The sequence below is a fragment of the Stylophora pistillata genome, chromosome 7 (assembly GCF_964205215.1).
Source record: "Stylophora pistillata chromosome 7, jaStyPist1.2, whole genome shotgun sequence".
NCBI lineage: Eukaryota > Metazoa > Cnidaria > Anthozoa > Scleractinia > Pocilloporidae > Stylophora > Stylophora pistillata.
The window spans coordinates 20,307,421-20,331,300 of NC_142525.1; the positions used below are offsets into that span (position 1 = coordinate 20,307,421).

Consider the following 23,880-nt stretch of genomic DNA (forward strand, 5'->3'; position numbering starts at 1 on the left):
TATACGTGTTATGAATATACGCAAAAATCTTACTCCTAAAATATCATAGCGATATCATTTCACAGAAGTTTTTTTCACTCGAAAACATTAGAAAATACAACAAGAGATACAGAATAAGCTGTAATATTACTTAGTTAAGAAGAAGTTGGATTTTTTTCGTATATAAACTGAAGGAGATGACTTAAACGATTTCATAATTGCTTTTTTTTATTTTGTCTGAAACAATTTATTTGTAACATATACCTTTGGCTGCGATTCCCAATTCATCTGTGGGTGTGGACACTTGTTTTATTGAGTCTGGATCAACTTTGAAATCGCCGAATTTGTCGAATTTCGCCCCACGACCGAGTTTAACGGGGAATGGCTCCAGCGGGTAATGTGACGTCAAATCGAGAACACGAAAGATTGCATTTCACACATTTTCACTTCAAGTTGGGAAGGTTGTCGTCGATATTGTCCGAAATATGCCGACTAGGTGTGTTGTATGAGGAATGTATGAAGCGCGATACCCTCTTGCAAATTTCGCACGTTGCTACATCCTTCTACAACACACTTAGTCGGCATATTTTCGGACAACATCGACTACAACCTTCCCAAACAAGTGAAAATGTGTGAAATGCAGACTTTCGTGTTCTCGATTTGAAACTCGGTCGTGGGGCAAGATGGCGGCCGATTTTCCGTATTTTGACTGGGCACAGAAAATTGAAGATTTGAGCAAATTAAAAAAAATTTTGCACAGAAATACTTCAAAAAATACGCTTATTTCGTTAAGCGAAAAACATTTTCGGGTTTAGGTGCACTTTAAGATAATAATTCTTTTGAAATTTGTAAATAATTAGATATATGGTTTAAAATTGTAAATAATTGCTTTATTAATAAAATGGAGATTATTATAAAATAATAATAATAGTACGAATTATATTTATCACAATTTTAAGATTTGATTTAGAACCTTTTCACATGCTCAAGTTGGTTTGCAGAAGGACGACTAATAAATTCTGAACGGATGACACAGTAACCTCGTGTGTGGGAAATTAACGTCTCCTACCCCCAACCCTGCAGGAGATGAGACCTCCATTTATTCGTCCCTATCCGAGAAGACTAGAATATCTAACCATTTCTTGATGTTATAGAAAGGTGGCAAATTCTTCTCAATTATTTTAAGACCTTGAGTGTTAGTCCGGCCGGGGCTCGAACCCTCGACCTCCCGCACAACAGTCCAGCGCACTATCCATTGGGCTAACTGGGCGGCCGTTTAATGATAGCTAGCATGAAAATCGCAAAGTTTTGCGGTTCGTAACTTCTAAGTATGATCTCTAATTTTCAAAGTATAAAAAGGAAAATAATCACCTGTCTAAATTTATTTATTAAAAACTGGATCATTGGATAATGCAATTCCAGACTTTTTATTGGTTCAGCCATTATGGTATATCAGCCAATATACCATAATCTAATTTCTGTACATTGTTAAATCCAGTTTCTTCTCACAAAATAAAGTCGAGAAGATTCTTGGGGGCGTTTTTTTAATAAAACAATTATTCCACTCTCGCTTGTTGGATATGAGATGATTATAGCCAACTCGGCGCTACGCGCCTCGTTGGCTATCTATCATCTCATATCCAACGCGCGCTCGTGGAATAATTGTTAATTATTCATTATTCCAACTACTAGAGGTCTACAGTCTAACAGGGTGGCCCCCGACCACTAGTGACTATGAGAGTATATCAACCTCACAATGTTTTACTCGCTTTAGTTCATAACGTCTGGGTACGATCTCTTATTTTCAGAGTATCAAAAATAAAAGCAAGTCACCTGTTGGACTTGTTTGTGAAGATGGGGTAACTGTACTTGATGCTGGTTTAACTGAGGAGAAATAATATAAAATTTAAAAACGAAAACTTTTTAAAATTAATTTATACGTTATTGCAACTGCTAATACCTCTGCCTCAATTACGATGTTTACTCTCTGCTTTGACTTGTTGGAGGTCTACAGTCTAACAGGGTAGCCCACGACCGTTTGTGACTATGAAAGTATATCAACCTCGCAACGTTTTACTCGCTTTAGTTCATAACTTCAAGGTACGATCTCTGATTTTCAGAGTATAAAAAGAAAAATAAATCACCTGTGGGAGTTGTTTGGGATGATATGGTAACTGTACTTGATGCTGGTTTAATTGGGGAAAAATGACAGAACTTTTAAAACTAAGACAGAAGCCATGTTCATCTACAAGACTGACCCAATTAGACCCATCACTGATGGGACTAAACCAATGAACTACGTATGTTTCTCATCTTCCTTGGAGTTCACTGTCATAGGATAACAACTCCGCTCCTCTCCTCATTTTAAAGAAAATCTCTTGCAACTTCGACCGATCAATTCATCAAAGCCATTTTATCTTGTACAATCATCTGCATTTCTCTTTGGGGACATTACATATTACTTTCTGAAAATGAGAACTTTCACATTCGTGCTGCGAAACTGATACACAATTTAAGTACATGTATCCCTAAACACGAAGAACTCCACAAGACTGGCTTACATCGCATACGAGGCTTACTCGTATGCACCACAAGTATCACAAAAGTATTTTAATTTGTAAACATGGCACAAACTATAATTTAAGCGACAACCTAAAATTTGAACTTCTTCATTCTTAATCTAAAGTACTGCATAACTTTTTCATTCATCGTGCTAGCATTGTATGGAACTGTGTAGCGAAACAGTTAAAAACCATGACAAGTGATTAATCCTTCAAGGGAAGTTTTAAGAAGTCTTAAAGAAAAGTCCAACCGCCAAATCTCACTTGGCGCAATTAAAGAGCAACCCACAACAACACTGATGTCTTCTTTTACTTTTAATAAAAGAGCTAAATGTTTTTGTGGGTGATACAATTGTAAATTCTTCATTTTAGCATTTCTTTCCCATATCCTCGCTTAGTTTTATATATGTATGCGTCATTAACCAAGCGTGAGGTTAAGATGGCTGGATATCGGCCGAGTTCTTTTTTCGCATTTTTATAATAATAATAATAATAATAATAATAATAATAATAATAATTTGTATAACGCAAATTCCATACAAAGTTTAAATGCACTTCACAATAAAATAACAGTAATAATTAATACAACTATTAAAATAAAATAAAATAAATACTAGAACTACATACAAATACTACTGTAATACTAATACTGCTATAATATTGTGTTCAGGCTAAGATAAAAATGCTAAACGAAAAAGGTGTCTTTTTAACTTTGAACTGAAAATATCCAATGACTTAGAGTTTCTAAGTTCGAATGGTAATGCATTCCAGAGTTTAGGTGCTGCGCAAGTAAACAACCTGTCACCAAGTGTCACTTTAGATTTGAATCCAGGTTGCTTAAGCAAGAGGGTGTCACAAGAGCTTCTCAGGTTATAGAATGACTGAGACTTTAGAGAAATCAATGAATCCAAGTAAGTGGGAGCTGTGCCATGCAAGATCTCGAAAGTTAACAGAAGAATCTTGAATACAATTCTAGACCGAATCGGCAACCAATGCAACTTGATTAGAAGAGGCGTTATGTGACAATAACTACACTCAGCAAATATTAGTCTAGCACAGGCATTCTGCACACGTTGTATTTTGATCAATGAGCAGTTTGGCAGACCATACAATTAACTGTTACAATAGTCAAGACGACTTGATATGAAAGCATGAATAAGTGACTCTGTTGACTGTTTGGAGAGATACTTCCGGATCCGACGTATGTTATTAAATAGTTGAAGGATGATTTACAAGTTTTTGAAACATGATCCGACATAGACATATTGGCATCAAACCATGAGACAAGGTTCCTAGCAATAGGCACAGGGTGAATGTTGGTATTGCCTACGCGAATATGGGTGATAACTACCTAATCAAGCTGTTAAGGTGTACCGATGATAAGAAGTTCAGTCTTTTCATCATTTAGTTTAAGCTTGTCATATAACATTCAAGCAGGAATGTCATCAATGCATCTTTCCAGTAACGCCACAGCATTAAATTGATCAAGAGTGTCATTTGGACGGAATGAGATATATACCTGCGTGTCATCAGCGTAACAATGCACCGCAGGAAAATGATGATTGATAATCTCAAAGAGTTTGCTCGAATACAGAGTAAATAATAACGGGCCCAAACAAGAACCTTGAGGGACACCACATTGCAACTCGAATTCTGCAGAGAGTGTCTCATTAATGACTATTTGATGAGACCTTCCTTAGAGGGAAGACGAAAACCAGGAGAGAACTTTTCCATTAACACCAAATGTGAACTGAAGTCGATACAGTAAAGTGCGTGGTCAACAGTATCAAAAGCCATACTTAAGTCGAGGAGAAGAAGCTGTGTGACTCGTTGATCATTCATGTTAAGGAGGATATCATTAGTAACTTTGAGAGGTGCTGTTTCTGTACTGAGATTAAGCCGGTAAGCAGATTGCAAAATAGGAAAGAACTCATTGCCAAATAAATAATGTTGAAGTTGCTTAGCAACCACAGTCTCCCAAAGTTTTGAGACATTTGCAAGGTTACTCACAGGTCTATAGTTCTTAAGGATGGGGTCGAGACCCTCCTTTTTTGGAAGTGGTTTAACCAAAGCACGCTACCAGAGAAGAGGAAAACAACCTGATTTCAGCGAAAGGTTAATTAATTTAGCAATTGGAGTAAGTAACACATCAAGACATTCAGTGAAAAGTTTAGTAGGAATGGGATCAAGAGAACAAGTCATCTTTGTAGATAATTTAATTAGTTCAAGAACCTCGGTTTCAGACAGGAGACGAAATTCAGAAAAGGAGGGGCCATCAAGTGCAAAGTGGGAATCGCCAACGTCAGAAGTGCAACATTGGTGAGCCATCTCAAGCCGAATGGAATTAATTTTGTCACGAAAGAACTTGCCAAAATCATTACCCATTTGACTGGGATTGGAATGTAAATGGAGGCTAGTACACTTCGTTAAGTTAAGCAGTGACTTATATGCAGAGAAAAATTTCCTCTTGCTTTTTTTTTTTTTATGGACCAAGACCAAGTCGAGGTCCCTAAAAATGCGAAAAAAGAACTCGGCTAATATCCAGCCATCTTGGCCGAACAAGCTTGGTTAATAAAGGATTTATAGTACTGCAAAAATATTTCGCTATATCAAGAATTAAGAATGACTTGTTTAGTTAGAGAGCCTGGAAAGAAAGCCAACTGTGTTTGTAACACAACAAACTCACGAGAATCGTTTCTGTTTTCTTTGTTTGACTTTCTTCAGCTGCTTTTTGCGTTTCCATCGCTGACATTGTCCAAGAATTACGAACGTAGTTGTAACTCAGTTTTTTCATGCGCGGGATCAATGCGGGCAATCCCGAGCGAGCAAGAAAGGCCCATCTTGCCCGCTCGGGTAGCCAATCAGAATACAGGATTCGCTTCATCTTGCCCACGGACGCTGCGAGCGATGTAATAAATAGTAGTTATCGTATGTTCGCATCAGCATTCGTTGATATCTTCTGCGACGCTGCCGTGTACATGTATTTATGAATGTATGTATGTACGACAATTATATTCCCCTTAGAATGACAAGCGTTAGGGCACTTAGTTTCTTTTCAAAATAATTCTTTGCTCCTTTTTATTCTGTTGAAAAGTGTACCGAAAGAGCAACACTTTTTTTTTATTCGGAGGAAAGAGTAACATGCTTTAAGAGAAAAAGAATACCACTAAAAATTGCTGAAGCCACACGCGTTCTGTCTTGTATTTTGCTAACGACTTTGCTGACAATGTTGCAGATATACTTTGGCCTTAGATGCGATAGCTTAGATTTATTGATATTCACACCTAAACCCATTCAACTTACCAACGAGTATCCAGAACCTGACGGTTGCGTTTCCCTTTTCATTTTTTGCGAAACATGTATACCATCCTTCATCTTTTGAAGCAGCATTCTTAACCTCAAGAGTTGAGCAGCGAGTCATTTTTTCGCCGCTGGTATCATTTCCTTTAGACCACGTGATGACAGCTGGAGGGTTTCCAATATCCACAGGGCAATCAATAGACCTGTCTTCTCCTTTATCCAATTTAATGATAGCACTTGATTGGGCGGCTGATGGTGCATCTAGATACAATTAACAAATAAAGAAGCCTTGAATGTGCTCTGTTCCGTTGTAAAGAAAGTTGGAAAGAGGAATACATCTAGTTTGAGTAAATTTATTGGGTATTTAGATTTCAAGTTTCGCGAAAAAACATTCCAAGAATAATGACAAACGAACATGTGTCGGGAAATTTTGATATTTGAAATATTAGTTCCATGGCGTCCATTTACGCGACCCGCTTCGCATATCTTTAACTACTCCAACTTTAGATGACGATATCTAAACAACCAATCAAAATATCGAAAAAGTCTGACACGGTTTTGTGGATTGACGCCATGTGAATAAGACCGTGCATTCATTTTGCTTGTGCTGCGGCAACCTATACCAGATAAATTCAAAAGAACCCTTGGTAGTTTTACGCCTTAGCAGCTCCTGACACGTTCCAAAAGGAAAACATGCCTTGAATCTTATTTTTATCGGAAACTGCAGTTATTAAGCTTTCTTCGAATATAAAGTTTGTTTGAATTTGTCAGTGAAACTAGCGCGCTTACGAATCAAGTTTTTCCCGAAGGACACCCGCGAAGGTGGGAGGTAACCTCGGTAGATTAATTTGAGACACATCGTTCTCATATTGCATTAACTCTCGAGGATAAAAAAAGGTACAAAATAAATTAAAATGGTCAAATTCCCCACAATAACTTTACTTCTTCTGAGCTTTCTCTTAAAAATGTCTGCTGAATTTTCATCTACGTGTATGCTTCAAGTGAAATCAGAGATTTTTGGACATACAAGCCATTATTTTTCGGGCTTGCTCTGAGTAGGACTGGAAAGAAGATGCAACCTGGGAAATCTTTACTGTTGCAAATTTTTAATTTTTTTTTTACATGAGATAAAATCTAATAAACCAGACACTTTTAAATCATTTTGTCGATTGACGTAGAACGGTATGGAAAAACTCTAGGGCACAAGGTCGATTCAATTGGTTATCATTCTATGAATTTAACTATGGAATCATTGGTTCATTCCGTCCAAGGCAAGCGAAAAAATCTTCCGAATAACAGTTTTTGCGCAACTTTTGCACAAGTTCGTCACTCGGTCTCGTTTTCAGCATGAGCATTTAAAATATTTCGGTCGATGTTCCTGAATGTAAAGAAAGCTTTTCTGTTTTTGTTGGTCTGTTACAAAAAATAATGCAATATTTCTTAGATCCTTCAAATTTCTTGTCCTGTGTGATTACTTTTTGCCGGTGTTTCTCCTTTGAGTGTCTTTAACTGTATGCTTATTTTGCTATGCTAGTCCTTCGCTCTTTAATAAGCCGTTCCTCTTGCTTACCCCTCTTCAAATGATAGTCTTTGTGCGTTCCTGCAGAGCGACTAATTTGAGATCAACAGCTAATCGGTTAGTGGTTTTGAGGTAAAATGAGGGTCTGGATAGGGTTAACTGACACCTGACAAATGCCCAGAATTTTAACTGACAACTGACAAATCGCTGAATATAGCTGACAACTGACATTTGTGGTGGGCTTTTACTGACAGCTGACAAAAAAAATAAATATCCTAAAAAAATAATAAACACCCTATTACCTAAATATGGACAGTTGATTTATTTTGTCCAATAAAAGGAGGTTTTTTTAATTACATATCAGTAGGAGTACGTCAAAGTGTCATGTTTCGTCAATAATTATCGCATGGACCACCCACACTAATGTCATATGTCGCAAATCGATTATGTGATCTTTGATACGTAACTCGATCGTTAACTTACGAGATGGCCGTCAATGTTGGCTTTTTAAAAGCTGTTGTAAGGTTTTATGGTGATCGAAAGGATTTGTAAACGGCATTTGAGCGTCGATGTGAACGCCACACTGGCGCTAGACTGCTTTGCAGCAATTTTCGGAGTCGTCACGCCAGGCGAATAACTCCTCCAGAAAAGGCTGCTCACATTCGAACTGCATTTCATTCAGGATTTCGATCAATCAGCATTTACTTACCATATTCTGGAAAGTGTCCGCGCCAAAACATACTAACCAATCACAGGCCTCGACTTATCCACTCAAAGCAGTCTATCTTACTCTCAGTTGACTAGGGAAAGCTTCTAGACAAGTCCGTGTGGATGACTTCCAATAGGAGACACACCAATAGAACCAATAGGAAATCTTGCCGGAGTATAACGTACCTGCTGGCTGATCGCGTTAGAAGTACTAGAATTGGCTGGAGCATTAGAAGTACAAGTGGTATTGATCGGATCGAATTGTAAACATTTCGTCTCATTTCGTCTCATTTCCCACGGCTCGAAGCTTGGATTTCTCCCCCGTTGCTTTCAACGTTCAATAAGCACTTCGTTCTGGGAAATTCGCGATCCTTGAAGATTCCCTTCGATTCATCTTTGAGCTCTTCAAGATGATCAGAGGCATTTTTGAACTTGATCAATCGTCGGTAGCAAGCTTTACAACCTGACAACTCGCTGGTCTCTGAATAGCAGCTCACATTCACATCCAGACAGGAACTAATAATCGTCGGAAAATCCAAAGAACTTTTTCCAAAAACATAAATTTTTTCTTTTTCTCAACTGAAGTGGAACAAATTAAGCAACGATCACATTGCAAAACCTTCCTCGGCATTTCCTCCATCAAGAAACTACGATCAAATGCAGAATTTGAAAACGCGGGAAAAACAATATTGACTACAATCTCTTGTGCTCTGATTGGTCACATAAGAAACGATGTCAGTGATCTCATCGGTGCAAAGACAACAAAGGGAAAGGAATGCTTTTCGAATGTGAGCAGTCGTTTGTGGGGAGGAGCGTTGCGTGACGAGACTAAAAACGGCTACGAGGGAGACTACACTGGCGCTGGAAAAGCCCCTTATTTCGTTACTTGGTCTGAAGGAGTCGTCCAGTAAATATGACCTCAGATGTTTTGATGTGAAACTTTATCGCATGGCTGCAAAATTAGGAGGGAAGAGCGAAATTTTTGCGTTAAACTACGGAGGAGCAGTGGGGTCTGGAGCTTCCGACCATGCTGGCGGAAATAGGAAGCGAATTAAACAATGTGTACAGGAATGGTTCAGTACTTGGTATCGATATAAATATATCAGTTAAAAGCCTACTCTGCAGTATAGAACGCCCATTTGATACCGATTTGTTGGCGCTACTGATTGCATTAAGCTAGTATCGAGACTCCGTGGTACTGTGTCGTTCTTGCAAGTTCTTGGAAGTCTCTCTAACAGTTTTGGTATAAGAGCCCAAAGCATGGAGAAAGCACGCGTGTCTCTTCAAGATGTCGACAACATCACAAAGACCATTTCTGAGGAGAAACAGCACAGTATAAAGGAAACCACAGCAACCAACGGCCCTAAAGGAACTGTGTCTAATAAAACTCAAGTCTTACTTAGACTTCTCGAAGAAGGAATGCGCCGCCTGCACAACAGCATAGCTCCAATTAATAACGACTATCTCGAAGACTTTGAATTGTGAACATTACTCACAATGGAGGGGAGAATCTCCCAATTTCCCATTATAAGAACGAGTCTCCGTAAGAAGCAAACATCTTGGGAAAATTTGCATGCAGTTAGGCACTGAGGGGGATGCACAAAAATACCCTTGTTAAAGGTTGCAGCACTCTTTTTGCCATGGTAACAACGGCTGTTTGTTCAAGGCTTTGGACCTCATTTTCATACAAAAACATCACAAAAAGTGTAAAATGTTTATTTCTCTATGTCAAGTTAAATACAACATTACAAATTTGTACTTCTACCATAAATAGTAACATTATTCGTCTTTACTTTGAGGCATTCAATTTTCCCTGTAGTGAATTTTAACACACCAATAGATTACTTATCTCGGTATAATTTCGGTCATCTGAATTTCTCCAAAAGTGCACCGGTTCTGGAACTGAAACTACCCACTTAGTTGGTTATAATATTCTAGTTTTAAATATGTAAAATTCTCGAGCAATATCACGAAGAGAAATCTCGCTTCTGGCTGTCATCTTTTTAAAAGATTGATCAGCCTTCATGGGAGGCTACTCGACGTAGCTACAAACACATACCTCAAATCGTGTGTATATCATCCAGATTCCGAGTGCCACACCTTCTTTCACTGAAATTTGAGCGACCCAAAATCCTCTGACGATACACTGTTATACTTGTCATTGGACACATGTTAGAGTGGGCTGATCTACAAGAAACTATCCTAACACCGGTGATTTATCATAAACCTGTACGTTATCAAGGTGGCGTAATGCTGTATTTCTCCGTGAAGTTTTACATCGGTCGCTCCAAAGAACGACGAGGAATGGAAATTTTCGATATTTCAGCAGATTTTCGCGTATTCTGAAGTAAAAACAACCCAAAAAAAAAAGGAGGAAAATCTCGATTGAACGCTAGTAAATAATGAGACTCTAAGGCCGCGTCTGAGGAGTCTGAGAATTGTAACTTGTCAGCGGTGCAACAATCGCAAATTGTATGACCTATGCATCTCCTTAAAAAGAGCAGATCAGGGTAGTTGTCATATCCTAGTGATGGGAACTGAGATATTTCGAATGATTTGAAAACTGTAAGAAAACTGTGTTATGGAGAGCACCCGTATTTTCTAGATTGGGTTGTGTTACAGAATTACTAAAAATAGAACTGAGGAAGTTTCTGGAACGCTTAGCCACACTGACTCATTAAGAACTCTTAGTGGAACTTTGTAGAACCTTTAGTCAGCATATTTTGTTATTATGCGATAGCTAGCGATGTAATGATACTAAAATTAGTTGTATTACAGATCCCTGGAATATTCTAGAACATTTTGTAAAACATATATAATGATTCGCGATAGGTTTAAGTTAGCCTTTCGTTTAAAGCAGAGACAGTGTATTGTAAAACAGTGTGTTGTCACGGAGTGTCAATAGAGTTAGTGCTGTCGCCAAGAGCCCAGAGAAGCTAGTGTTGTTAGAGAGCCAGATAGAGACAGTCGTTGGAATTTTTGTTGTTAATGGAATCGTCAGCCGTGTGGAAAGCTACTTTGAGAAAAGTTTTTGTGGACATCGATAAGCTACAAGGATGTTTGAAGAGAACTATGAGTTGTGCAGTGGTACACTGACATTATAGTTTATTGAGGTTATAGTTTCATAGAGGGCGCTAAGATAAGAATACTATTATTATTGCACTGGGTGTAGATATCGCTCCGCAGTAAGATTATTAGGTCAGTTAATAAAACAGCTGAGTTGTATTTTTCTGTCGGTTGTGAAAATACCGCAACAACTACTAGAAAATTTGCTCAAGATATGACGAGGAGAGACTTAACACTGCCGCCGTGTAATCAAATCAATCAATATTTTCTTCCATATCTTGATAAAGAAAAACTCATAACAAAGTTCGAAATAAAAGATTTAACGAAAGCATAATGTGATAGTTCCACCTTTCAAACTACTTATTATCCACACGCGAATCGCAACTCGTCACCAGAACGAAACTCCCCATGGTTAATATGTAATCTGGATTGCTTTAGGTCCTTCAGGAAAAAAGAACGGCGATTTCATCACAATCATTTTCCATAATTTTCTCCCTGATATCTTTTAAAGGCTTAAAGAAAGATGAATATAACACAATTTCCCGGTGATTTACACGTGAGGTGGCCGGCTCATCAGGAAGAAAAGGAGATCGTTCTGTCCAATAACGTTTATCTGTGGAGATTATCAAACTAATAACTGAGAATATTGTGCCCGCTGGTTCATCAGTGACGCATTAGTTATTTCAAATCTGTACTCTTCGGTCCAAGCGACACCAAAAGAAGAACCTTTGTAATTTTGTAGGCACTTACTAGAGCTTCGTATTATCAAGGGAAATAAATCTCAAGGCCAACATAATGTTCGAGCATGCAAAAGACTCCCTGAAAAAAGTAAATTTTTTGGAATAGATTGTGATGAAATCCCTGTTCCATTTTCTGTACTGCTGGGATACCGAGTTGTTCAAAATCTCCGCTTTGTGATGGTTCTCGCGCGAGTCGTGCAAATTGCTGTTATTGCTACTGCGTTTTACATTGAGTACTACCGCTGACAGGTTGCGATTTATGCTCCTGGATTCTCAGTGCTTACGAACGTTCAATCAAGTTTTTCCTCTTTCTGGTTTGGTTGTTTTTACTTCAGAATGCGCGGAAATCTGCCGAAATATCGAAAAATGTTCATTTCTCGTCTTCTTAGTTTCGTATGGATCAGCCTACTTTAGCATGTGTCCAATGATATACAAGTATAACAGTGTATCGTCAGAGGATTTCGAATTGCTGAAATTTCCGTGAAAGAAGGCGTAGCACTCGGAATCTGGATGATATGCACGCGATGAACATGAAGTGTAAACATCCCCAAATTATGTAATACCTGATTTTTGAGCTTCGTTCGCGAATTGGCCCTATGGAAAGTAGAGGCCGGCCAACAGAGACTTTTACATATGTAAAACTAAAATATTATGACCAACTAGGTGGGTAGTTTCATTTCCAGAACCGGTGCACTTTTGGAGAAATTCAGATGAAAGTTTTCCCTCTTTTACCTTACAACAAAAATGACCGAAAGTGTACCGAGATAAATAATCTATTGGTGTGTTCACATTCCCTCCCGGGGAAAATTGAATGCCTCAAAGTAAAGACGAATAATGTCACTATGTATGGTAGAAGTACCACTTTTTAATGTTGTATTTAGCTTGAGATAAAAAAATGAATATTTTACACTTTTTTTGCGACGTTTTTGATTGAAAATGAGGTCCAGACCTCGAACAAGCAGCCATTGTTGCCATGGCAGCAAGGTGTTGCAACCTTTAAAGAGGGTATTTTTGCGCACCTCCCCCGCTGAGTTTCTTACTGCATGTAAAATTTGAAGGGGGCTTGAAATTTTTCATTTCCCAAGATGTTTGTTTCTTACAGAGACTTGTTCTTAAGCATGAGACCTTCATCGCATCGAAGTACTCCCTTCACTTGGGAATATTTACCAAGGATTCGTTGAACAGACTGACAAAATGGGCACCCAAGTATTTTACTTATGAAAATTCCTACTATATCCTGTCCTTCAGACCAGCAGGGAGTTTGCAAAATGTCAACTTTAAGCGCCTTTGGCTTTAGCGGAAATCAACCCCGTGACTGAAAGTTCTATGAAAGAATTTGGGGAGAAGTATCGCCCGTTGAGGTAAAGGACAGTTCGGGAAGAAACTACCAAAGACATGGCAGGGGCTTTAACACCGACCGTCCACACGAAGCAACAACACTCCACCAAATTTGGGATTAGGGAACAATTTTTAACTGTGGAGATCAGCCAGTAGGGCTCAGCAGCGACAAAGGAGCCGTTTAAACTACTACAGAAGGTTGGAATGTGACAGATGCCACATTTGTTGACGTCTGTATCATCGAAGTGACAATTGCTGAGGTGCGAACATATGTAGACGAATATGACAAAGACTCACAAAACGACTTTTCTGATCGATAGTATGACGATATTACCCCGATTACGGTCTCTAGATCCGGGCAACCAGTTCGTGTACATGTTCGCTTGGATTTCTAAGGTATGCTTACATTAGATATCTCTGATAACCTAATTGAAAAGAGGACATAAGAACATTCTTTTCTGATCATTTAATCGGAGCCAATTGCAATCGACGCAACAAAAATGAAAAAACAATATATCGTCCTAGAGGGCTCTCCACAAGTTTGTTGTTTTCTGACGATCTTCTTTCCGACATTTTGACCGGCTAAGTGGTTGAAAAGGAATGTTTGTGTGCAGAAGAGTTTTAACTTACTTAAAGACCCTTCAAACCTTACAAAGTCTGAAGTCACTTGGAAGGTCTTGAAATTATTTCATTCCGGAACTGAGAAAAAGGAGTTCTCATTGTATCAATCGTAAACCGAATGGAGTGCGACAATACGAAATGGGCGATATTTCTTTGAGAGAATTAGTTGCATATCAAATCTGACTGTACAAATAAAACTTCTGCACACTTTCAATCCTGAGGGGCTTCAGAACCGAGTGGGGTGTTTCCGATCTCCGCATTGGTCGCTTTGCATTCTATCTGTCAAGTTTGTTGATCAAAATTTTACCGATGCGTATTTCGTCGGTGGCGTCAGTTGGTGTCTTGGGAGTTTTCGGACCAAATTTCAAGGCAACCCATTAAATTTACACACCCTATTAATTCGTTCAAAGAAGGCACATTCGCTTAAAAACGAAGAAGGGTATTTTTCTGCTTCCAAAGTTTTCCCATCGCTATTTCGCGTCGAATTCTTTTACTTCTTATGCTGATAGCCGAGCTTCTATTTTATTTTCACCCATGTCCTCTCGTCCTTTTTTATCTTTCTCCATTCATATTTTGTTTGACGCAGACAGGTAGCAAAGATCTCCACGTGCAAACGAAATTAGGATGTTTTGCAAAATTAGGATGTTTTGCAAACGAAACTAGGATGTTTTGCCGCACGAAATCCTTCGGGAGGCATTAAAGTTGAATGTTATAATTGGCTATTCACACCTTCGCGGGCAAAGGAATTCAGTACGAAAATATGTTTTTGTAAATCATTCGCGTGTGTTTCAATATTTTACCAAAACTTTTCTTGGAAAATATGGTTAAAATGATAATGATGACATAAAACATTTTCCAGAATACAGAAAGCAAACCTGCTGGAATTTGATGATTTCTTAATTTCGAACTCAAGTCAGTGCCGTTAATTGCTGACCTCTATGCTTTTGTAGCTATTTGAATTTTTGCCTTAACCCTCGACCCAGAGACAGAGCCATCTACAGATCATGGGACGGTATAAATAAGACAACTTCCCAGCGTTGCGCGAAATTTATAAATAGACGTAAACAAATTATCAGAGGTCGCGGGGATAAGTTCTCTCAGTTGATATTCTCTTGGCCTTATGGTTTACCTGAAGCGGCACTTGACCCATAAATTAGGGAAAAATGCTGATTGGTCTAGTTTTAAAGTTATTTGATCAATTCGAGTAAAACCTACTAAAAATCAAGGACAAAGCTTAACCAACAGATTAATTGGCATAATGTTAAGGTTGTCTACATCAAAAAGGTTCCCTGACATTTCGAAAGATGGGCTTGAATATATTTTCACTGAAAATTGTCAACAAAACAGAATGATGGTAATTGCCATTCTAAGACAAAAAGTGCAGCTTGAAATTACCTCTGCGTTACACAGCATTGCAAGAGATGGTAAGGCGAACAATTTCTTAACTAATTTTTCGTCTGTGATAATTTTTAAGCTTTTGCGTGGCATGTATTCAAATGGTGGCTAAGAATGCTGTCACATAGTATGAAAAAAATGACTTATCCGCTTAGGTTCTGCAATCTGAACAGTGGAAAAAGTTAAGATTATATAGATAAGAGCGTGTGCAGCATCGAAGTTACCTTTTATCTGGCGGCAAACCACTCCAGCATCCTTGTCATGACCACAGTCATGACCTGCCCATCCGGCGTGACTGCATTGTGAAACTGATTTCTCATCTCCTCTACACCGCACTCTATTCAGCCATATTGGGCCTGTTCCTTCTCCAAATGCTGCAGATCTAGGGGCTAAAGAAGCTCCATCGTATCCGAGCTGATTACAAACCACATCAGCATCCTTTAGGTCCCAGTAGTCCCCACATATTGTTCCCCATGTACCACTATGATGTACTTCAACGCGTCCCAAGAATGGTGCATCGTTTGGACTCGCCAAACGAACTGTGTCTATAGAAGACATTCAGTTTACATCGCGTAAACGTAACAAAATCACTCTATGTAATACAAGCAAGACAATTAATGGTCCGTTCTCTAGAAACGGATTATGGTAGTCACATTTTGAGATTGCTATTCTGATAATTATCTCACACATTTCTTGTCATATTTCAGAATGATTCTTAGGGTGAAATTTTCTGCCTTGAGCCTTGAGTATTGCCTTGAGTATTGCCTTGAGTATTATGCCTGAAATCACATGGATGCATCGAAGCCGGAAAATGAACAACGAAGCACTTCTTGCAATCTTTTGAAAATTCAAACAAAAAGACTTTCCAACATTAGTTTGTGTTTCCTGGACTTATTTTGGCATCGTTTTAAACACCGAATTTTTCATAAACAAACTGATACTAAATGGATTAAATGCTTAAAACATTCGGTGTGTGAATCAATTAAGAGCGGCTACTTCAAATTAGAACGGCTATAAGCCGTTCCTCTCTCTTTTTGCTTAGCCGTTAATTTCGACTTTGGAACGACCTAAAAACGGTCTTGATTCAAAATGACGAACTCTTCATGTTCCGACCCGAATGCATTAATTGTTGAAAACCGCTATGAAGATGTCTTCCTGGAACTGTATTGGGAAAGACCATAACTAAATGGGCATCTGAGTGCGGTGTCTGAGTCCACAAGCTCACTTATTCGAATTTGGGGCTGTTCAATAATGAATAAAGTTGGGCGTCCTATTCGATGTAAACCGAGGTCGATGTTTTGAGTGGTACTTTAGAAGTTTTAAACAGGGTTTATCTATAAGTTGATGAATGAGCTCAGAAACCTTATTATGGTCTACAACCTCATTGCTTATTCATTATTCACCAGTTAGGAAAGAGTTATTTTCTTCCATTTGCAATGAATCACAAAATGCGAAACGAAATATGGAAGGGTAAACGCTGTATAAAGACTGAGTCGAGTTGGGAATTCAGTTGCAGTTTAGACAAGAAGCCCTGCAACGAGATCATGGCTCAAACGTTCTACTCTTTTGTTGCCTGTTTTTGTTGTTTTCCTTTAAGCAAATACCTTGAAGTTTTACATAGTCTTAGAGCCGATAAAATATCTTAACTGATTGAGTTTTTGAACTTTGATATATTAAAGATCCCTACCGCAACTAAATGAGTACGTTTTCAACAATAAATGAGATAGATATATACTTTCACCATTGGATGATAGCAAGTAACAAAATGCTCCGTCGCACAGGTGAACTCTAGCTGGAGAGGTGGTGAAGAATGAAGTCTGAAAAGAGGGTCTCAATGGGGGGTAGCTTTGGCGACTGACGGTAAAATTTTAGGTCTAACGGACGAAGTTATGTACCTTGATATTGTTTGCTCGCGCTAAGTGCGACTTCGCAACCCTAAGCAACTGTAACAGATTTGACTACGAATTTTTAACCCCCGGATTTGCATAGGAAGCAATGAGCAAAAGAAGGCATTTTTGCTGTACTGGGAATACCTTAGGTAAGACAGCCCAGCGAAAAAAAGCTCGAACGAACCAGCGAAAAGCAGCGTCGAAAAAAAACCAGCTCGAAGGAGCTTGAAAACTTGTAACACCTCGGCTGTTTCGTGTGAGCGGTCTCCAGTTTTAAAATGTTGGACCAAAATCTAAATCAAGATTACGAGCTTATGTGATACCTATGGTCTCCCAGTCTCTCTACTCTAAACTTTTACGTTTCTCTTGTTCAGCAATCTTTGGGGGAGGGGCCGGAAATACGACAAACTGTTACACGCAACTACGAATAAGTAGTTCTAAATATTCGGTACAAATGCCAAGATAACTGTTGTTGTATTAAAATCGGAAGAAAAGAATTCAACTCTTAAGTTGGAAAACCGAAAATGCAAGGACAAGGGGTTAAGAAACGCCTGAAGGTGTTTTACCTGATTAATAAAACTAATCTGCATTCAGTCGCTAAGTTGTACCTTTCGGATTGACCACCTGCGGTTCGCGGGATACTTATTTTCAAAGCCTTGTGTAGCCGACAAGAAACGCTGACAGCGACCGTTTCTTCCTTTAAAGCGGCTACTGAAAGTTTCTTTTTCACTTCTTTTAAATAGACTAACAAAGTAGCGATGCTCATGTAACGAAATTTTTCCCAGCAGGCACAGAAATCGGAGGCCACACTCTGACTTCCACTTTAGTCCACTTCTGACTTGACCGAAAGGCGGGAATAACGCTGGGTGGCGTGGCCACTGGCCTGAATTAATAAGTTTTCCAATGAGTTTGCAAGCCTTTATTAAATCTAATTTGGATATATCAACAAAGTTGAAATGGTGAACTGGCCACCGTAACGATTACAAAAGCTGACCTTTGGAGCGTTAGCCCTTCGTCGGAGCGAATAGAGAAATTGTGGGTTGTGTGTGCTTTTAAAGGCAGAAAATGGAGCTACGTTATTGGTGGGAACATGGCAACGAGAAAAACACGAATAAATTAGTGGAATGAAAAGCGTTTGTTGATCCTTGTGGGCAGTCTAAATCCCACAGGGATTAACGAACGCTTTTCATTCCACTAGTTTATTCGTGTTTTTCTCGTTGCCATGTTCCCACCAATAACGTAGCTCCATTTTCTGCCTTTAAAAGCACACACAACCCACAATTCCTCTATTCGCTCCGACGAAGGGAACGCTCGAAACGTCAGCTTTTGCAATCGTTACGGTGGCCAATTTACCATTTCAACTTTGTTGATATATCCAAATTATTTCGTTACCCCCACCGACGCAGCCCCAAACAGTTTCTTTAGAAACTAGGAGTTTTTTTTTTTTAATCTAGACTTGCAAAATTTTAAAAATTTCAAAATATTTTCAAATTGTCAGTTTAGGCAAATAATAATAGACATGACCACCTAGTGGATATACATGGAAACCTGGAAACTGGTTTAGCAGTTAAAAACTCCATTAAGGATCTATAAGATCTTCAACTGTTCACAGTAAGCAGCAAAAATGGGGAAAATAGTTAGATCCGAAACACCGAAGCTTCTGACGGTAAACACTGACTAGCTATTTTGACGGTTAACTTTAAAAATTGACGCTGACAGTTAAATTTTCGGCCCTTTTACGCCTGACGGTTAAACCCACTGAAAGCCTCTGAAAAGATTAGATTTCTACAGAGGTTTGAATCCATTGTTCCCATGCAATGCCTTTCAAATTTAAAGTTCTTTCTTGCCAAGCTTCAAATGGTGGGTTTCCTGCTTCCGAAAATAACGAGACAGAAAATTAGATCGGATCGAGAGAACTAAAGAACTAAAATGATTAAGAACAAAGATAGCTTCCAAGTTCCTGGACTGACTGACCTTTTGGTTGCTGGCACTCGGCACCAGCATCTTTATCGTGTCCACAGTTGTGAATTCCCCATCCTCCGCTACTGCATTGGGCTAAAGAAGACTCATTTCCTTCACACGTAACGTCATCCAACCATATCTGACCAGTTCCTTGTCCAAATTTTGCATCACCAGGAGCTGACAAAGCTCCATCATATTCAAGCTGGCGACATACTACATCAGCGTCCTGTAAGTCCCATGAGTCGTCACAAATGGTTCCCCATGTACCATTGTAAAACACTTCAACACGACCAGAAGATGATACTGAATTGGTGCGGCTTACCAAACGAACTGTTGTCAATGTAAGTATATGGATAAAATTAAGATATCTGTAAAGGATGAGCGTTCGTCTAACAAACTGTTGACATGATGAGCAAACACCAACATAAACCTTGCATTTCTAATAGCATTTGACCAGATCTTGGATGAGACATAGAGAATATAGGAACTGATCAACACTGGAAATGCCCCTTGAGAAAAGCAGTTGCAAAGCCTTAGTCTATTTTAAGATACTGCGAACATAACGCGGTAGGAAAAATTGGAACAGAAGTGAGAGAAAAAAGAAAAAGTTCTTTTATCCAAGATTTTGTACTCAATAAGAGTATCGTCGTCTGAGCTGGGGGTCGACGATTACTCAACCGTCGTTAGTATGCCCATAGTTGTGGGCCTCCCATCCTCTTCGATAGAAAGGTTAATTGCAATGCTATTGAGAATGCAACAGCTTTCTCTTATTCTGATTGGCTCTATTTCATACTTGGTAACGGTGGTAATTAAAAGTGCTCATATCTTTACTTTACCTGTTTTTGAACACACCACACCTGCGTCGTCACCATGCCCACAGTTCTCAACTCCCCATCCTCTGTGATTACAGTTTGATATTGATATCTCGTTTCCTTCACAATCAACGTCATCCAGCCATATCTGACCAGTTCATTCTCCAAAGGCTGCATTACTTGGTGCTGATAAAGCTCCGTCGTATCCAAGCTGACGACAAACTACATCAGCATCTTGCAATTCCCAAGAGTCGTCACAAATGGTTCCCCATGCACCATTGTGCAGCACTTCAACACGACCATAGAACGGCGAATTGGTGGGGCTCACCAAACGAACTGTTTTTGCAATTATAGAAGTTAGCTTTAATCTCCTGTAAAACTGGTCAACATATATATAGTATTCACCTAGTAACTTCAAAGGAAGTAATTAGAAATGAAATATAATATTTATTGCAGATCCCTTAGACGCGCCTTCCTTCATTTATTATTGTTTAATCGAAAAAAGGGCAAAATTTTGTCCAAGGGAGAGGTGTGTGACATTAAGAGTACCAGGGAGAAACATTGGATGTGCTCTTCGAGAAAGTTACTTTTCTAGTGGCAATACGTCTAGTATTTTGCTACCGATATTAGTCTCACATTGTAGCGATATGCAAATGTTTTTCAGTGTACTGAAAAATAGTTTGTTACCATTTCATAATATGTAGGAAAATTCGACGGACTATGTTTTATAACAAAGTACCAGCCTATTCAATTATTGGTGATGATTTAGAAAATGCCTCAATGAGCACTTCATTTGATATTCAGTTCTTAGCTAAAGCTCAACAAGGAAATGTGACTCAAACCATAGACGAAAATCGAGCTTGGCGAAAGTGCGGCCATTTTTCAACTGCCGGTTCACGTAAAAATGAGTATTCAGTTTTGTCGTGATGTTATTACCTTACAGTCAATGACATCAAGGAAAAACTGACTACTCAGGTTACGAGAACAGATTTGAGATACAATGACTATATGAAGATCATAAATATATGATCTTCATATATTCATTGTAGCTCATTTATCACTTTCACGGGTTTATTACGAATCAACTTAACGGCCTGCTCCCAGTTGGCTTGTTAGCTCAATTGGTAGAGCGCTGCACTAGTATCGCAGAGGTCAGTGGTTCGAGTCTCGTACAGGCCTGATTTTTTTCAGGTCTGATTTTCGCTATTGCTTAAGTAGCGCTATCTACTGCGAGGATCGTGCATCATACAAGAAAAGATTTATATGACATGACTGACAACTACTCTTTAATTGGGTGCAATGATTGCATCCGATTAGGTCTACGAAATGAAAAGCGTTTGTTGATCCTTGTGGGCAGTCTAAATCCCACGGGGATTAACGAACGCTTTTCATTCCACTAATTTATTCGTGTTTTTCTCGTTGCCATGTTCCCACCAATAACGTAGCTCCATTTTCTGCCTTTAAAAGCACACACAACCCACAATTCCTGTATTTGCTACGACGAAGGGAACGCTCGAAACGTCAGCTTTCGTAATCGTTACAGTGGTCAATTTACCATTTCAACTTTATTGATATTTCCAAATTATTTCGTTACCCCCACCGACGCAGCCCCAAACAGTTTCTTTAGACACTAGGAGCCTTTTTTTTAAATTTAGACTGGCAAAATTTTAAAAATTTCAAAATATTTTCAAATTGTCATTTTAGGCAAATAATAATAGACATGACCACATAGTGGATATACATGGAAACCTGGAAACTGGTTTAGCAGTTAAAAAATCCATTAAGGATCTATAAGATCCTCAACTGTTCACAGTAAGCAGCAAAAATGGGGAAAATAGTTAGATCCGAAACACCGAAGCTTCTGACGGTAAACATTGACTAGCTATTTTGACGGTTAACTTTAAAAATTGACGCTGACAGCTAAATTTTCGGCTCTTTTACGCCTGACGATTAAACCCACTGAAAGCCTCTGAAAAGATCAGATTTCTACACAGGTTTGAATCTATTATTCCCATGCAATGCCTTTCAAATTTAAAGTTCTATGTTGCTAAGCTTCAAATGGTGAGTCTCCTGCTTCCGAAAATAACGAGACAGGAAATTAGATTGGATCGAGAGAACTAAAGAAATAAAATGATTAAAAACAAAGATAGCTTCCAAGTTCCTGGACTGACTGACCTCTTGGTAGCTGGCACTCAGCACCAGCATCTTTATCGTGTCCACAGTTGTGAATTCCCCATCCTCCGCTACTGCATTGGGCTAAAGAAGTCTCATTTCCTTCACACGTAACGTCATCCAACCATATCTGACCAGTTCCTTGTCCAAATGCTGCATCACCAGGAGCTGACAAAGCTCCATCATATCCGAGCTGGCGACATACTACATCAGCGTCCTGTAAGTCCCACGAGTTGTCACAAATGGTTCCCCATGTACCATTGTAAAACACTTCAACACGACCAGAAGATGATGGTGAATTGGTGCGGCTTACCAAACGAACTGTTGTCAATGTAAGTATATGGATAAAATTAAGCTATCTGTAAAGGATGAGCGTTCGTCTAATAAACTGTTGACATGGTGAGCAAACACCAACATAAACCTTGCAGTTCTGATAGCATTTGAACAGATCTTGGATGAGACATAGAGAATATAGGAACTGATCAACACTGGAAATTCCCTTTGAGAAAAGCAGCAGCAAAGCCTTAGTCTATTTTAAGATACTGCGAACATCACGCGGTAGGAAAAATTGGAACATAAGTGAGAGAAAAAAGAAAAAGTTTTTTTATCCAAGATTTTGTACTCAATAAGAGTATCGTCGTCTGAGCTGGGGGTCGACGATTACTCAACCGTCGTTAGTATGCCCATAGTTGTGGGCTTCCCATACTCTTCGATAGAAAGGTTAATTGCAATGCTATTGAGAATGCAAAAGCTTTCTCTTATTCTGATTAGCTCTATTTCATACTTGGTAACGGTGGTAATTAAAAGTGCTCATATCTTTACTTTACCTGTGTTTGAACACACCACACCTGCATCTTCACTATGCCCACAGTTCTCAACTCCCCATCCTATGTGATTGCAGTTTGATATTGATGTCTCGTTTCCTTCACAATCAACGTCATCCAGCCATATCTGACCAGTTCATTCTCCAAATGCTGCAGCACCTGGTGCTGATAAAGCTCCGTCGTATCCAAGCTGACGACAAACTACATCAGCATCTTGCAATTCCCAGTAGTCGTCACAAATGGTTCCCCATGCACCATTGTGCAGCACTTCAACACGACCATAGAACGGCGAATTGGTGGGGCTCACCAAACGAACTGTTTTTGCGATTATAGAAGTTAGCTTTAATCTCCTGTAAAACTGGTCAACATATATATAGTATTCACCTAGTAACTTCAAAGGAAGTAATTAGAAATGAAATATAATATTTATTGCAGATCCCTTAGACGCGCCTTCCTTCATTTATTATTGTTTAATCGAAAAAAGGGCAAAATTTTGCCAAGGGAGAGGTGTGTGACATTAAGAGTACCAGGGAGAAACATTGGATGTGCTCTTCGAGAAAGTTACTTTTTTAGTGACAATAGGTCTAGTATTTTGCTACCGATATTAGTCTCACATTGTAGCGATATGCAGATGTTTTTCAGTGTACTAAAAAATAGTTTGTGACCATTTCATAATATGCAGGAAAATTCGACGGACTATGTTTTGTAACAAAGTACCCGCCTATTTAATTATCGGTGATGATTTAGAAAATGACTCAATGAGCACTTTATTTGATATTCAGTTCTTAGCTAAAGCTCAACAAGGAAATGTGACTCAAACCATAGACGAAAATCGAGCTTGGCGAAAGTGCGGCCTTTTTTCAACTGCCGGTTCACGTAAAAATGAGTATTCAGTTTTGTCGTGATGTTATTACCTTACAGTCAATGACATCAAGGAAAAACTGACTACTCAGGTTACGAGAACAGATTTATATGACATGACTGACAACTACTC

General features: G+C 38.9%; 1 pseudogene across 1 annotated transcript in view; it reads right to left on the bottom strand.

Annotated features, from left to right (window-relative positions):
* The window catches only part of LOC148727003 (scavenger receptor cysteine-rich domain-containing protein DMBT1-like), a 50,623-nt pseudogene that overhangs the window by 23,912 nt on the left and 2,831 nt on the right, over positions 1 to 23,880 (bottom strand). Inside the window, exons 3-9 of the transcript XR_015989459.1 lie at positions 22,890 to 23,201; positions 22,066 to 22,383; positions 19,915 to 20,226; positions 19,091 to 19,408; positions 15,452 to 15,766; positions 5,844 to 6,101; positions 1,813 to 1,863 (exon numbers count right to left, since the gene is read on the bottom strand). The product of XR_015989459.1 is annotated as a scavenger receptor cysteine-rich domain-containing protein DMBT1-like (transcript). The remainder of the gene's footprint in view (positions 1 to 1,812; positions 1,864 to 5,843; positions 6,102 to 15,451; positions 15,767 to 19,090; positions 19,409 to 19,914; positions 20,227 to 22,065; positions 22,384 to 22,889; positions 23,202 to 23,880) is intronic.